The sequence below is a fragment of the Xiphophorus hellerii genome, chromosome 4 (assembly GCF_003331165.1).
Source record: "Xiphophorus hellerii strain 12219 chromosome 4, Xiphophorus_hellerii-4.1, whole genome shotgun sequence".
NCBI lineage: Eukaryota > Metazoa > Chordata > Actinopteri > Cyprinodontiformes > Poeciliidae > Xiphophorus > Xiphophorus hellerii.
The window spans coordinates 17,194,626-17,211,576 of record NC_045675.1 but is presented as its reverse complement, the minus strand read 5'-3'; the positions used below and the strand labels follow the sequence as shown (position 1 = coordinate 17,211,576).

The window sequence follows — 16,951 nt, the reverse complement described above, 5'->3', positions numbered from 1 at the left end:
CAGCTCCTTGCATGGCTGCATAAGTTGGTGCATACATTACTGCATCAATCAGTGCTAAGCTGCAGTGTAATTTTCTGACTCCTCATTTCTCTCCCCACCCCATCACAAAGACAACACCCCATGGCTATTTCTGATGAGATTCAGAGCTGAGGAGAGGGAATGGGGGTGAGGAGGGTGAAGGGTGTTTATGGAGTAACCTATCTCCTCCCCTCTTTTCTCTTCTCTTCTCTTCCCGTCTTCTCCATCCAGCCCCCTGATTAATTTTCAACTAGATTGCTGGGCAAGCAGTACTATTAGCATAAAATTTCCATGGATTAAGCCCACCTATAAATCCCCCTTACCAAGCTGCTTGTCAAACACAAAATTTCAGATCTCATTTTGTTTCTAATATCATTTTCATATGGGGCGGGGGTGGGTGATGGGGATAAGGGTTGAGGATGAGGGGAGAGAGAAGGAGGCTGGTACCAAGGTGGTGCGACAAATCAGTGGACTGTTATTCCAAAGATAAACTGAGTCATCAATCAAAATTAAAGAGCCCGCTGGGTTTGAAATGGCATTTTGTCCAAGCAAGCGAATATGAACGCATGTGTGTAAGCCTGCTTGCATGTAAGTATGCAGTGACTCCAACAACCAAGGTCAATGCTGATGGGTGGATGGCGTTGGTGACTTAACCTCATTTGACAAAAACGACATGATCTTAAGCTAATCTGTCATGTTCTGGTGATTTATGTGATTGTTCGATGTTTTGTTTTTTACTTTCCTTTCACATCACAAACCTCCACCCCTTTCCAAATTAGTTTGAACGTAGTTACATTAAAATCCAACATTGTTAGTGGTGCCCTCCTCCACAGCCACGAACTAACAGTAACATTAATTATGAAAAATAAGTAAGGAGAGCTTGGAGGAGGTTATTTAATAAGGATACAGAATCAATGCATTTTGATCAATCCAAGTTAATTAGAAAATATATATTGAGAAACAATCAAGGTGCATAAACAAGATTAAAATAAATGAAGTGTGCTCTAATTAAATGATACAAATTTTCATTCTGTGGCAGTGCTGTATTTGCTGACATCTTGAAGAATAGAGTACGACACACCTGACCAGCCTCATGGGACCTACTTCTACTGCATTTTTAGTATGGTTCATTAGTTCTAATACAAATACACCGACATTTCTCTGAAATAGCACACTGAAGTAGAAAACAACCCTTTTTCAGACAAGCATTTTCACACCAATAAATGCTCTTGTATGTGCAAGAAATGAAGAATTTCTGAAAATGCTTCTGCATTGGGCATGCATGTGGCAATGAAAATGCACGATGTGGATTTTAGAAATACAAAACACTGTACACATTCTTTATGAGATGTTTCAGCGCTTGTCTTGGGTCTTTGAGTTATACTTCTTTTTGTCAGGGTCAACACGCATATCTTTCGACATTTTTGTTCTTAAGAGCGCATATTTTAATTCTTCAATTCTTGAATTGACAGTGGAAAAACAAGTCTACTCTACACACAGAGGCCCTCTCACCTTAAAAAAGTGGAAGCTAGTTAGCAAACAGAAATGATAAAAATATCAACGGAAACACACAAAAAATGTAAAAAGGGTTTGATTCCTGTAATGCCAATAGTAGTTTCTCCATCAATTATTGAGAATGGTATTAACATACTATTTATAAATAAAACAAAAATAGATATATAATATCTTTGTTAAATTTCTATTAATGAGAGCTTTTTTTATTATCTGTTGAGAGATGTCTGTGTCATTTCCTGTCAGAAACAAGCTTCTTGGTTGAATGAAAAGTTTTAATCTAAATCTGCCAGGGTGCAAATCATTTTAGGCTTAACTGTATGACACTCATCACAGATTTGTCGCCGAAAGGGAGACACTGAAAAAGGTAAATCATCTGAGGCCTCTTTGAACTTCAGTTTTTGTTATGCTTGCTTAGTTACCATGCATAAGAGGATTAAACAAAGTACGAAAAGTACAATTTAGGAATTGTGAACATTCCTTTCATAAGATGTTTAAAAATGGCACAAAATGTTTCAAAGTTCTTCAAAACACCATCACCATTTGTGATGACAACAAACAGAAGTTGTCTCTAATAACAATGACACAGGTTTTAAACACATTTGCACCTCTTTCATAGATCTTGTCTCATTAAATTAAGTAAATTCAGCTGTAAACAACAGAAAAAAATAGAAACTGCAATTTTTTCCCTGAGGCAAAAACATAATGCAAATGGTGTTTATGAATCCACAACATTACAAATTATATTTCCAAAACTAAACCTGCTTGTTTCTTTGTAATATATGTGCTTCTGCCATTTATTTGTCCACACCTGTATAATTCTGTATTTTCAGAAAGGTTTTTTACTATTGGAACAAAGAAGAAGTTAGCAAGCAGTGTCTCCTAAAAGAAGAAGTGGAAGATAAGACCATTATCTGCACATGATTAATTTTTTAATTCTCTATTTATATGGAGAATAGTAAAATATTTATATGGAAAAGGCTGTAAAGATTTTGTACGAGAATTTAAGAAGTTTGTTTCATACTAAAATGAACTAAAATGAAAATGAATTAAAATGGCCTGATGAAAATAGACGCAGAAAATAATGCCAATAAAGGCAGTGAACATTAATTTGTATTTCCTCACACCTATAGATAAATATTGAAGATTAGTTCTTTACACATAAATATTTTATCTGCATCTTTCAGGTTGCACAATGACTTAATTTTAGCAGGCAAATGCCCATATAACAAGACAGGTCATGAAAAATCTTTTTATAGCTGTTGACACTTCATTATAGTGCTTGTAGTGAAAGTAAAAACTTAAACAAAAACAAATAAAATGTCCCCTCAAAATATCCATTGTCTTAGCAAATTTAGATATTTAAGAACTTAGAAACAGAAACAGGGAGTTCAGGGGTGTTCGAATATGAATGTATGAGACATGCATTAACTCACTCTACCTTTACTGCAGATGTTTCTCTCAGGTCAGTTTCTGATCATTTTGTTGTTTTCTTGCCTGTAGCACTAAGTCAGACTCCAGTCCTGTCTGCACTGCTAGCCTCTAAACAAAGAAAAAGAAAAAAACAGAAACTTATCAAAATGTTGTCAAAATGAAGGCCTAGAATGTAAATCGCAGAAACACAATAATAGACGTGCACACCAACACACATCTGTGTGTGTTTGGGTGAGCACACAGACGTGTGCACACCACACATTTTTCTTTAGCACAAAAACCTAATTACAAATTATTTTTCTGTTAGCTATTTGTGTCACGAGGCTCATGCTTGCTCAGACACAGCAACACAATAATTTAATGTTCAGTGATTTGTTATCACTTATCAGGAATAATTATTAAATGTTTGCGCAACTGTGAAATTAAACAAAATTCCAGACCATACAATTAAACAAAATACAGCAAACACAATACTATGAAGAAGTCACAGGAGCACGAACCTGAATAACGGCAACCACAGTTTATTATGCTCTCCTTTAATGTGAACCGCTGCCTTTGATTAAACCTGTGGAGGGCTGTCTGGGTGTTCACAACTTTCTTGACCACTTCTTTCTCAGTTTTATGTTACCGTCATCTGGAGTCTCATGATGTTTTCTATGTTTTAACCTGTTTTTAGCTTTCACTTGTCTTTCTTCCTTTTAGTTTGCTGACCTCTCTGGATGAGTAAAAGTGACTCTTGTGAGTCCAAAGGAGCAATTACTAACAAGCATGATGTGCAACCCACCCTCTTTCCCCCCTTGCGTTGGGAGGGGATAGAATGAGGCCAAAAGCCCTTCAGCAAAAATGAATTTTCCAATTTCAGTTAGTTCTTCCATGAATAAATAAACAAATGAATAATTGAAGGGAGCAACATAAATAAATAACATCACAAACATTTCGCCGGTACTCATAAGTATTCTGCAGATAACTTGGGCTGCATGCTAATGATAAAAACAGTACATGTAGCAGGTTGAGATGCATTATTCACCACTCTCCTTTCACCTAAATTAAATAAATAAAAATCTTTCTCGCAACTCAAAACATCCTTTCAGCATTGAAGTGACAGGCCTCTCCCATTTATAAACACACAAGGACACCACAGAAAACAAATAACTGACCAGCCGGATGCTACGGGAAATAAATAAAAGAGAAAGGACCTGGCTGCCAGGGAAAGGGACTCCAAAACCTCAGTAAGTCATTGAAAAGGAAAACATCTAACTAGTGAGAAAGAAGCAGACCTTTATGAGGCCCAAATACGATTAATTCTCCCCTTGAACACTTGCTTTAACAGCGGTACAACGCAAAAACAAACGCACAAAAAACTTCTCTGCGAGTCTTTTCTGCTTGGGTCAATCAATATAAAAAATGAGAGGGATGTGAAGGTCATCATTTCTACCATAAAAGGCTCCGTATCTGCTCTGAATATTAAATCTGTTCACTCTAGCTGACAAATAATTAGAGGGCAAAAGTTTTTACATTTTAATCCTTGTGGTCTACTCTGAGTTGAGATATACAGTAAGTGGCTCCAATAAAAGAAGACTAAAGTGGGGGTCATCAACAACAACATAATCTGAGGTAACAGTGATGTTGCCTTCAGCATCTACAACAACTCTTTGAAGGAAGCTGAATAATATGAGTTACAATCACACTGAATTTCCTGATTAAAGCAAATGGGCCACATTAGAAAGCTGTAGCAGAACTTTGTGACACACTGAGAAATTTTTGCTACTAGCTGATTAAGGTTTGTTGAATGAGAGACGCATCTGAAACATGAAAGACACGAGTCGACTGAGGATTTTGTTTACCTCTAAATTTAGGATCACTCATTAGATTCATTCAAACCCATGTTTTTATGACCGAACATTTATTTGAATTTGCTAACTATAAAATAACCAGAAGCAGGCAATGATGATCCAATAAAGTCAGATTTATGTACCATGCTCAAATACTAGCTTGATGTGTGTCGTTACAGAGTACCTCTTTCTGGACTAAACTTGTACCTTCTCAAGATAACTTGTAACTAGTTATCTCCAAGTTATCTCACTAGGAGATAACTTTTTTATTTTGTTGTTTTTCTGGTACGCAGCTAGTTCAAGCTTCTGTAGGAACAAGAACACAGTTTTCTAGGAGCTCTGCTTTTTTATCTTAAGTAGTAATGATAGTTATTTCTATTTTATTGAAGTATAAAGTCTATTATGCTGGTCTATAAAAATATCATCCATGACAAACAATAACAATTAGGTAATTTAAATGAGGTAAAACGCTTAAACGCTTAATCTACCAATATGAGTACAAAAGCAAACAATAAAACACTTAATCTTCAGGTTGCCAGTCTTGAGTCATTCCTTCTCAGGGTCATCTAATGCATGTAAATACTGAACAAGAAGTAAAACCCTGGTTACTGATCTCCTTGTACTACAATAAAGAACTAAGCATCAGCAAACATGGAAGTAAGTTGCCCTTTATCCACACTGTGGTTTAATTTAAAAAAAACTCATTAAGGGCTACTGTTAACATGCTTTCCAAGCACAAACTGTTAATTAAAAACACAAGAATAACATGCATTTTAACACCATAGGAGGAAGAAAAAACTAATTTGCTTTGTGGCTCTACTGATTGCAGTCTTTGGTGAAGCTGATGTTAATTAGAATCCTGTGATCTGATGTGATGAGGGCCTGACCACACAGCAGCTTCCCTCTATCAACAATCTGGCTGCATCCATCCACCAAGTAAGCCATGTAAAACCATCACACACAGTCTATAGGCTGTACAGGACGCATCTCTGTTTCCTAACATGCGTAATAGATCTGAGCCTCCTATACACATGGTGGGGATTTTTTTTTTTCATTTTTAAGAGCACCAACAGTAACTTCTTATGCTGTATACCAGATCAATCTGTAAGTCCATCTTTCACAGTTATGCGGCCATGTAAAAAAAAAAAAGAATGACAGTGATTTCAAGTGCAATATTATAAATATATAATCTGGATCAGTCAAAGGATAAATAGAGTAGCGATAGCATTATTTATGTATCTTACACCTGTCTGAAAAAGATTGCAGAGTAGATCTTGAAGATGTATTTTCCCAAAGTTATGCAGAAGAGTCTGATATATGTAAATGCTGTTGCCCGAAAGTCACACTTTGCTCCCATGATACTGTAACAAGAAGTCTGTAGGAGCTTTGATACATTTTTACTGAAAGACCGTCAAAGAAGGGAGCCATTTTTATGAAGTCACAAACTCACACAATGACAGGATCAGCCCATAAAAGTCCATGTGAAAGAAATGAACAAGTGTTTGCCGGGTGTGAAAATATACTGCAGCACGCACCTCTGCAGACCCTTCTATTAATCAACCTGTCCACACTTTGTTTTGAGAGTAATCTCACCCAACCACCAGAGAAGCACTCAGCAGTAAGTGGCGCTTGACTGTGGTTTGAAGGCCGAGGTTTATTACTATCCCAAGGCAGAGCAGAACTGTGCTGTAAAAACACATCATTTCAGAACTCATCACTTGACTTTGGCAACACGCCTCATGTATCGGGGAATGCAGCGGTGATCTGAAAATTTTCCTGAAAAGTTTGTCTATCATATTAGTTTCAAACATTAATTGTGAAACCTCCAATATATTCTGATCAAGACATTTAGAGGAGTTGGGTTTTCTAGGTCGGGGTTGCAGGTTGCGCTACTCTTCCATGCTGTGTGATCATGAGATATTTCCTGTTTTTGTATAGAAATTCATTGCTGGCCCAAAAATATTAAAAACAATACGTATAACTCAATCGATATTGTCACAATTTATAATTATTTTTTTAACCCTGCAATGTTTGGATTTAGATCGTGCAGTCCAAAGATGAATGCCAATATCCACACATGAGTTTTATTGAAGAGGAAAACCCAAACAAAGAATAAAATTCCCATCATACCACACTGTTAAATCCACTTAACAGGATTCTGGCCACCCACAGTGAACCAGTGAAGACCCAGGGGATCGTCACTGGTTTTAGTCATATTCTTCTGATGGCAAAAAATAGTCCCATAGTTTTAACTTTAAAAAAATCAAAAGTTAAGAGTTTTTTGTATTAAAATAGCAATTTATACAACTTACTCATCACCGGAAGCTTTTAAATTATTAATATTATAGATAAAGAAATTTTGAATCTAGAATCCTTTTATTCAAATGAGAGGAAACATCAATAGGATGCATTTTACTATTTCACTTTGATAAGTAACGCCAATCATAGATACTTGAACAAGTCAATGGGACAAATGACCAAAACCCTTTCTAATAAAACCTTGATTATTTTGTTTTATTCTATTTTATTTATTTATTTTTGGAGTACTGTGAAACCTTCGTGCTTTTCCTTGGTTTATTTGTTGCAAGTAGACGTTAACTCCTCTAAGCTATTTTTTAGCTATAGTAAAAGTCACATTAAACTTCAACTAAACAAACTGCCTCGTCTCCTTTTTGAACTTCTCCAGAATACCTCCTTAAATATTTCAATGATAGAACAGAAAGGATGGACTGAAATTTCCAGCAGAGGTAAATAAAGTGCTGAAATATTGAAGGAGACTGTGGTGTTTGGATGGGCAGTGATATAGTGGAATCAAGTTTGGATGCAGGAGAGACTTTTAAGCTAAGGTTCCTATGGATCTGTTCAGCTTGAAAGCCATAACAGGCATATTAAACTTTTCTAACTTTTAAAGGTCTACGGTAAGGACGTGTGTTTATTGATGTGCGAATATAAGTTGGCTTCTATGGCAAACACAATGTAATACTGAGCTGACATTTAAAGAAAAATAATTAAAATTCAAGAAAGTGTGTGTATATATTGTGGACGCAGAGCAATGCAGGTCTGAGCCAATGACTGCTCTTAAATAGGTGACCTACATGCTATAAAGAGGACATTACTTTGGACTACTGTCTAAACACTGTGTGTGAATCCAACATTCATTCTTCAAGGGCATGAAGATTGAATGTTTTCCTCCTCTACAAGCGATGAAAAGAGCTCTTGACCCAGGTCTTATGGGTAACATATTGGGCACAGCTGCAGCTCTTCACAAGCCGGAGATTTTTTTTCTCTCAAAAGACAGAGGTCAGCAGATCATGGCATAAAGGCCCACAGCATTTCCAGCCTTTTCCAGCTTTGCTCTTTGAGCTCAATCAAAAGGCCTGAACTGCTTCCAAAGGTACGCATGAACACTTGTATGTAGTGGCAAATCCATCAATTGACACGAAGAAAAAGACAACATCTGCAACATCTTCAGTCAATCGTTTCTTTCTCAAAAGGAAAAAGAAAGCCATTTGTTGAAAACCAAAATTGAAATTGAACATGGCAAACAAAACTAGAGAGTCAGATGCTAAAAAGCATAAAAGACAATATCTGGGTAGATGCTAGCAGCCTTTCCTCCCTTGCTTTGTTAAGAAGACCATGGTGTTGTGCAGGCAACACAAGACTGATTATGTTTTGTCATGAGTTCTTCTTTTTTGAGTTTCCTTCAGGTACAGTAGTACTGTTTTGGGAGCACTTTTATTCCAAAAATTAAAGAAGGTGCTAAACATGGTTTCCAGATGTTATACATGATGTGTGCAGATATTCTATACTGTTCTTTATTTATAACTTCACTACATTTGATTTCCTATCATCAACGGCTAAAATCTGTCTGAAAATATTGACATTCTGTGCTGTTTCACATACAGTATAGCAGTAGACAGTCCCTCTTGTACAGTCCTTTGCTGATCTCTTTCACACATGCTGACATAATTCAAGGCAAACCTCTACAATACCTGATGTTATTGATTTTAAGTCCTGTTCATATGGAATTTTAAATTCTTTTTGCTTTTTTAACAATAGCTTCGTGACAGCCACTCTTCAGTTCAGCAGATTTTCTTCATTTCTTATAAAGTCTGGCAAGCAGAAAATGGATAAAGGAAGGATCAGATGCATATTTCACATTTTGAATCTGGTTTGTGGTGGAGTTTTTTTCCCCTTGTTTTCAGACGTTAAAGTAAATTTTAGCATCAACATGAGGTTGCAGGAAGTACAATAAGCAGTTTTCAAATTAAGATGTTATGTATTATTAATTATGTGACAAGATAATTGTCCTCTAAACCTAGTTACTGGTTTTTCCTGCATCAAGCACTGAATTTCACAATGCAGAATTCATTATGAATGCAGAATTCATCATTCCATCAATATATAGCAAGACCTTAGGATACAAAGCAATGCAAGACCTTTGTAGTACCATTACAATGCTTGACTCTCAATATGGTCTTTTTCTGAAATACTTTATTTTGACAGCAGATGTAACTTCTACTTTTGTTTCTTTCAGACCACAGAAAATATTCACAAAGGTTATGTAGACTGCCAAGATATTTATAAGCAAATATAATGTGGTGTTTATTTTTTTTTTTTGGTTAGCAGTGGTTTTTACCTTAGAAGTCTCCCATGGACACAATTCCTGCCATGTGTTCTTGTTGTATCATGAACACTGAAGTAGTTGAGGCGTCCAATGCTTTAGCTGTTCTGTGTTCTTTGGTGACCTCCTGAGTTGTCAAATTGCTCTTGCATTAATTTTGGTGGACGAGTCATACTTTGGGAATCTATGCTATTGTTTAATGTTTTCTCCTTTTATTAATACTGGAGCTGTCGCTTTAATAACTCAATGTTATTTTTGTCTGATTTTTAAATTTGTTTGATCACTTAAAAATTGAGACAAAAGAACAAAACAGCAAAATAAGGAAAAGTCTATGAGGGGACTTTTTTTTTATCAGTGTGAAAGTCAGGAGGAGGAAGTCAGAAATCAAAGGGACATGAGGATAAATGCATGCAGACTTCCCATGTGTACATCTGTACGTGCTGTTAATACAATGACCACTTACATTTTTCTGCAGTTACCAATGTTCTTCTCCCACGTATCTCAAAAACCTGTGCTTTGTTCTGCCTCTTAGCTTTCTCCAGCTCAACACTTAGACAGAAACTACAGAGCAGAGGTGAAGCATGTGGAGGATTGGAAGAGTCTGTTTTTAAAGGTGTCAGCACACCTAACTTCTGCATAATTCATGTCACACCTCAGAGATGATCCATTAGCAGGTTACGCCAAGAGAGCTGTGCAATAAGCTGACGAGATGCAGCTCTAGAGGACATTGGCAGACTAGCATGTCTCACACAAGTTCATATACATGAAATATCCTACACTCCAAGAGCCAGAGAATAGGGTGGGATTTTCCTCTTGGGGCAGCATTCTGTGTGGCTATGTTTTAAACCATTTTTACTGAACCGATTTCTGGGCTTTGACATTGAGGTGCCCAAAGAGAGAGCAAAATCTGTGACGAAAAATGAAAAGAGAAATAGGGCAAAGGACAAAGAGAGGTAGAAAGTGGAGCACAGAAGCAATTCAAGCTACCACAACCCTCCACACTTCCAGACGCTGATTTATAATTTTAATATCTCTAATTTCCACAGCAGCACCCGTTTTCCAAATGTCATTTTCCAATTTATGTCAAACCATGTGACCATTTTTCTTAATACAGCTTATGACAACCTCTGTGGCAAAGCGGATATGCAATTCAGATTGAGTGTCTTACAGGCCCAGTGGCAGACACACTAGGGTGTTTATATGTTTATCTTTATCAGTGTCTGCTCAGTCTTTTGGGGGGGGAAACACTGGGAGCATTTTATACCAGGAAAAATTGGGTTTGCTGCAAAATATGTGCCCTCTGGGAATAAAGCCATAATTTAGTCATAAATCTAATAATTACAGTTAACATAATAAGAATTATGATAGTGAAAATGATAACGTATTAAAATATGAATAGGAGGCTAAAATTAAATGTGGGTTAGTATTAAGATTATTACATGAATATTGATGTTAATTAAAACAGAACGTATCTTTTTCGCATAACACTCAGTCTTGTTGTAATGATCTTCAGCTGCTCCAAACTTCAGCCCAGATGGAGCAACCAGTCATTACTGGTAAGTCTAATTTGCAGAAGTCTTCCTGTATGGGTTTAAGGGTAAGTTGATAAAATGCCAACGCTAGTGACATCAGAGTGACTTAAATAGTAATTTTGCCTTACAATAACAATATTTTAGTGCTTGAAGCCCATAATTATCAGTTTTTTTCCCTAATGGTTTAAATGGTTGAAGCCCATGTGCTTCAACCATTAATATCAGGGAATTAAAAAGAAAGAAGCACAAACACAAAGCTAAATTTATAAATGCCAGATTTATAAACTGGCACCATACCAATCACAAGAAGGAATACATTGCATACTTTTTGTATTTTTACTGCAGTGCATGTGTTGTATGACTACACTGGGAATGCTGTTGACTTAAAAAACACAGCTGTCCTGTGTGAAAATTTCATTATTTTGCACTTTTCTTCAAGTAAACATTTCATGTAACTTTCCACTTTAGCTCTCCCATCCATCTGTTTATGTGTTTATCTTTATCAGATAAACATTATATTTCATCATTAAGGTGAAATGAACCACACCATCATCGTACGAAAGGTCGTTATTATAATGATCGAAAGCTGGGACGATTAGTTGCTATCAATTTGGAACAGTTATACAATCTAAACAACATGTTAAATGTTGACACAAAGAGGACTTGGTAAATGTCAAAGATCTAAATAAGATTATGGAGAAACTTAAATAATTACCAAAGTGAATTTTTAAGAGAGGAAAGACGCCCAGCCCCTTATTTCCTTCACTAATACTGCAAACACAAATAAATTACTCTGTTTTAGTTGTATAGTTGTAAATATTGCTAATTTTAATGTTGAGAAATTGTGATTTAACTTTGAATAAATATCCCAAGTAGCAACTGTCTTTATACAAAGCAAAGTCAGCTGATTAAAATATTCATTTAGGTTGAACGGTGCATTATCAAGGTGCAACACCACATCTGTTTAGATCTGTTTTTATGGTACAACTTGCCTGTCCTAGATCACCCCAACCAACAAAAGCGCCAAGAACCACAAACATGCAGGTAACCGAATGCGATGGCATACTGCTCTTAAGATCTGACTAAAGTAATCTAAAGAGTCTCACCTTTATCCCTTGTCTCCCCTCTGAGCCAAACACTTATCGACTCTCTGAGTAGCAGAGCCCGCCAGTGCATGTTCCCAACTATTGAAAGAAAGGGTAAAAATAACAGGAACAAGTTGTCGGAAATGAAATTTCAATTCATCCAGTCCCTTTATACACTGGTGCGAGAGCCTGTCGTTGAGAGGGGGGGATCAATAGTGTTTAGACAGCGGGGCAGATTTTCTAAGCGTCGGATCAATAGGAAGGAGAGAGGAAAAAATACCCTGGCTTTTCTCTGGCTGTTGTAGTAAATAGGAACAAATCAGTGGCCTTAGGCTAAATGGATTGACCAGCTGTTTCCGCGTTCTGTGTTGTAAATAAAGATCCATTCTGAGGTGTGTAACTGAGGCCCAAAGGCACAAGTGCTGCTTTTCAGGTTGGACTTCCATAAGATGTGCTGGGCCACACAAATGTCCTCATCAAAGGTGAACTGTGACAGAAACAGAGAGCAGGTAACCGAATGTGATGGCATACATCTTAAACAACTACTTGAGATGAGAGCACGAAATGCAAATGTTCTTGTGAACCTATTTTGTTGGTGTGTAGGATGGGAGGGTTCTATCAGAAATACAAAAAGGGATTACACCATTTACATGCCAATAGTTTTTTTTATCAAATCCCTTGTTTGATTGCTTTTGTTGACGAACATTGTAAATGGGGAAAAAAAACTTCAACCAGACTGCTTATTTTTATATATGTATGTTGAGTTCATTTATAAAAGACTGGTCCCAAATACACCTTTCAAATACATAAAATGTAATTGAAATTGCAACACAGAGCAGAATAAAACACCACATTTTTCGGTGCCAGCTAAAGCAGAACGATGCACAGCAATCTTAGAAATACAGAATTTTAGCAGAATAATGTAAATCATTGCATGAAGAATAACACTCGTTCATGAGGTAGGCAACTATAGCAATCAGAGTGTAAGATCCTGGCAGGATGACTGATGGTCTGCTTGCTTTGCCTCACCTCTGGACTTATTAAAGAAAAACACCACAGGCGAGGCAGTCATAGAACTCATTGGTCAACCACAGTGGCAAGAGTGATAGGTGAAATTCATCACAGAAAACCCTTCATACCAAACAAAACAAACACTGGAGAACAAAGTGACATGAGAGTGCGTGGTCATTATAGTGCTGGTAGCCTCCAAACATAGGGACAAGAGACTTCATAGGACTCTGGTTTATGGAAAAAGACAGCTGCTGACTGTGGCTTCAGGGCTGACAAGGAAAATTCGAAGTGCGTAAGGGAAATCTGAGGATTTTATCATTCCCTGAGATCCTGTCATGGGCAAAGATAGCAAAAATTGCTTTCTCATCATAGCCTTTGCTATTCAGAGTAATTGCTAAACAGAAAGTATAGAGCTCCTTTGGTGTGTATAAACAAGTAACACTATCTACTGTTTCAAGAGATAATGTAACAGCATTTTATGCGGGTAAAACATAGAACAGCATGCTAGTTTTCATGCAATAACTGCACAAATTCCATATACAATGCATATATGCCTTACAAAGCATAACCTCTGCAAGAACAAAAACAGCTAGACATGTCATATGACTCATTTGAGAGCCATTTCATAATATAATTGGAGCATTGTGTGTGCATGTTTGTGAGTGCTGCATCTCACTGATTAAGAGGTGACCTTACATTGTGCATTTACCGCATCTCGAACTGAGCAGCAGAGGTTAGAGCATAACTCGTTGGCTTCCTGAACACATTACCTTAATGATGCCATTCCTCACGCCTCCATTTCAACACATTTAGAGACAGAGCAGTTGCAGCTTCTATTGAGACAATCAAATGTCTCCGCCAGCTATTTATGCACAAAAGGGTAACCTGATTTAACAACACTAACATTGCTCCCATCCCAAACACATAAAATATATAGACAATGCCATCATGTTGGAAGAGTCATTAAAAATTTAGATAACACTTTTCTTTCTTTCCCAAAAACTCTCATCTGTGGCTGCTTGTTATTGTGATAAGATTAATATCAAGCTGTGCATTACGACAAATGACAACAGACTCACTCTAAAGGCTGGGCTGGTTGTTCTTCTGTTTCTCCTCCTGTTTAGTACTGATGAACATTCACCAAATGCAACTTCTTACAACAATTTTGGACTAAAAAAATTACGATGTGGCTGAACAATATATAATGTATATTTAAAAAGTCTGATGGGGCAGAGACCATTTTCTTACTCTTGACATGTCTTTTTTATCCAATGAACTGTGCCTGCAAGTGACTGGTCTTTAATGGGGCATGTCCCACTAGACTATCTGTTCTATATGAAAGTCTCTGTAATAGTATATTTCCACCATTTTGAGATATTTGGGGTGTTCTTGAGAGGAGACAAAGGTTACTGAGAGTGTTTATGTTTCTGGTGAGTACAGTAGCTTCTAATGTGTAACGCAGGGCACTTTAGCATTCAGACGCCTGGGGCTATTCTTTAAGTGGTCTTTACTTTGAAAACACAGGTACCCTCCAGGGGATGAGGAGTGGTTTGTTGCATGAATGTGTCTGTGCATGAGGAGTCAGTTGGCTAGGAGGGAAGGAAAAAAAAAAGAGCAGAATCATTCCAAGGGCCATGCAATGCACTGAATTATATATCCATACATCATCAGCCCATGTCAGACTTTGATTCAGTGCGGTGGTCTTACAGAAACCACTGTGCTATCATGTTTAATAATGCAAGCTGGGATTAGGTGCTTACTCTCTTCTGGTAAATGCGGGCAAATGAGTTAATTCCACTGATGCCCTCTAAGCCCCCGCAGGACTCGCATAGATCTAAACATTAAGCTTAGATTTCTTGTTCTTTTTCTGCATGTAGCAAAACAGTTTTAATGCCTCAATTTAAGCCAAAGCAATGTAAGAAAAATTGGTTGTTGCTATGTAAGAATTGAACATGACTTTTGATGTTTGACAATCTAATAAGTTATTGAGGGAGCAAATACATTCTTTGCTTAGCTTACTGCTGCTTCTTGCTGTATAACAAAAGAAATATTTTTCATAAATGTAATAAAACATGAGGAAGATCTCTCACTGTAATTATAGTGGGAGACAAGGAACCTTGGCAACCATGGCAGCGCTCAAAACAGCACAGTGTAACATAAATATACAGTTGTCATGTATATACAGTACAAGTATGCCATTTTCTGACAGCGTTCTTGATGAAAACCAGCTAAGATGAGAAAAAAAATAAAAGAAAATACGATTTTGTTTTGCACTTCAGAGAGTTAATGGTGTCAGTGAATGTAACAGTGAGGCCTCATAGCCATTTTTAAAGGCATTAAACCACTTAGCATATCTCAGCTGGTCCCAATGCCAGTGACCTTGGTAATGAGGAGCAGCTGGTACAACAGTCATTAGGCCTTGCTTTCTCCGCCTTCAGGAATCTTTTATTTCCATAAAACCTTTTATCCATTTCTGTCTGTGCTGCTATACAGTCTCAAGCCATCCCATGCAAGGCCATTAACGACTACAGCAGTATAGTAAATGTCATTACATAGTTTGTATCATCAATACTTCTAAAAACAGAACATCAATAGGAATGGAGGCAATATGTTTCTGGTAGTTTCACAATCTTGTAGGTCTAATTAAGCTGGGTTTTACAGAAAGGCAGAGCAAGAAATGAGAATGGAAGGAGAGGGTGACCCAATTAAATCTACACTGAAACTCAGAACTACTCTCCAGAACGGTTCAGTATCCATGAAATAAGAGAAACATATAAAAACAATGAGAACAAAGCTTATTAGTTCCTAAAAGAAGCATGCATTAACATTCTCAAATTATTTTTTTCTCCATATCTTCCTGACTATCCCATGAATATATATATATGATTCAATGACAAGTGAAAATGTGCGAGTGAAGAGAAGATATGAAGAGTTGCCATGGTGATATAGCATGGAATCTGACTGTACAGTTTATCCGTGGTCATGTGACTAATATGTGGAATGCTGCTGTGCTCGAGGCATGTAGACCACAGGCCACTTAACCTCAGTTGCTGGTAGCGATCACAGGATGATTGAGCTGAATTTGTTGGTGGTTTCTGTCTGTAGGTCAGGCTAGATGTGTATTTGGTTGGTGCTATTCCAATCAAAGCCCAGGCATTCTCAAATCTTCTACGTTTTAATAAGGATGACAGAGGATGGGGCAGAAGACAATAGGACATTCATACATAGCTACAACATCTACTTTACATAAAGACATTCTTTAATGACACAGAAGGAAGAAGGAAATAACGGTGATGTCATTCTTTCAGTAGAAACAATCAACATTAATGCGATTAGCACATTTGTCAAGGACTGCTTATAAAGGTCCTGATTTGCAGTACTGCTCAAATTAAGAGGTTCAAAAAAGCTTTGAACATTGTCTTGCCTTTGGACAGTCTATTAAGAGAGTCTCAGCAGGAATGTTTTTTTAAAAACAGTGCCCCACTCTGCAATCTTCTGAGGGTGAGGCGCTGAAGCAAAATCAACTTTCTTTATTGTTATATCATGTTATAACACATATACCCAAAATCTTGTGTGTCTTGAGTTCATACAAACTACTTCTCAGTCCAAAGAACTGTCGTAAACGAAACCATGGAGAAGCATTATTGTGACTACTTGATGAATGGGAAATGTTGGAAAGGGTAGAAGCTTCTTAAAGACATTAAGGCCAATTGCAAGGCGTCATATATGGCTATGATGCGCAGTAAAATTTGTTACGTTTTTTAAATTTATATATATATACAGTACAGACCAAAAGTTTGGATACACCTTCTAATTCAATGGGTTTTCTTTATTTTCATGACTATTTATAAGGCAATAAATCCCACTTATTAACCTGACAGGGCACACCTATGAAGTGAAAAC

General features: G+C 37.0%; 1 long non-coding RNA gene across 4 annotated transcripts in view; it reads right to left on the bottom strand.

The window, feature by feature from the left end:
• The window catches only part of LOC116719128 (uncharacterized), a 56,223-nt gene that overhangs the window by 20,014 nt on the left and 19,258 nt on the right, over positions 1-16,951 (bottom strand). For 3 of the 4 annotated variants that reach the window (XR_004339085.1, XR_004339087.1, XR_004339086.1), the window contains one exon: positions 2,972-3,072. The exons of the other annotated variant lie outside the window; for it this stretch is intronic. This is a non-coding gene — a long non-coding RNA (uncharacterized LOC116719128). The remainder of the gene's footprint in view (positions 1-2,971; positions 3,073-16,951) is intronic. 4 annotated transcript variants of the gene reach the window in all.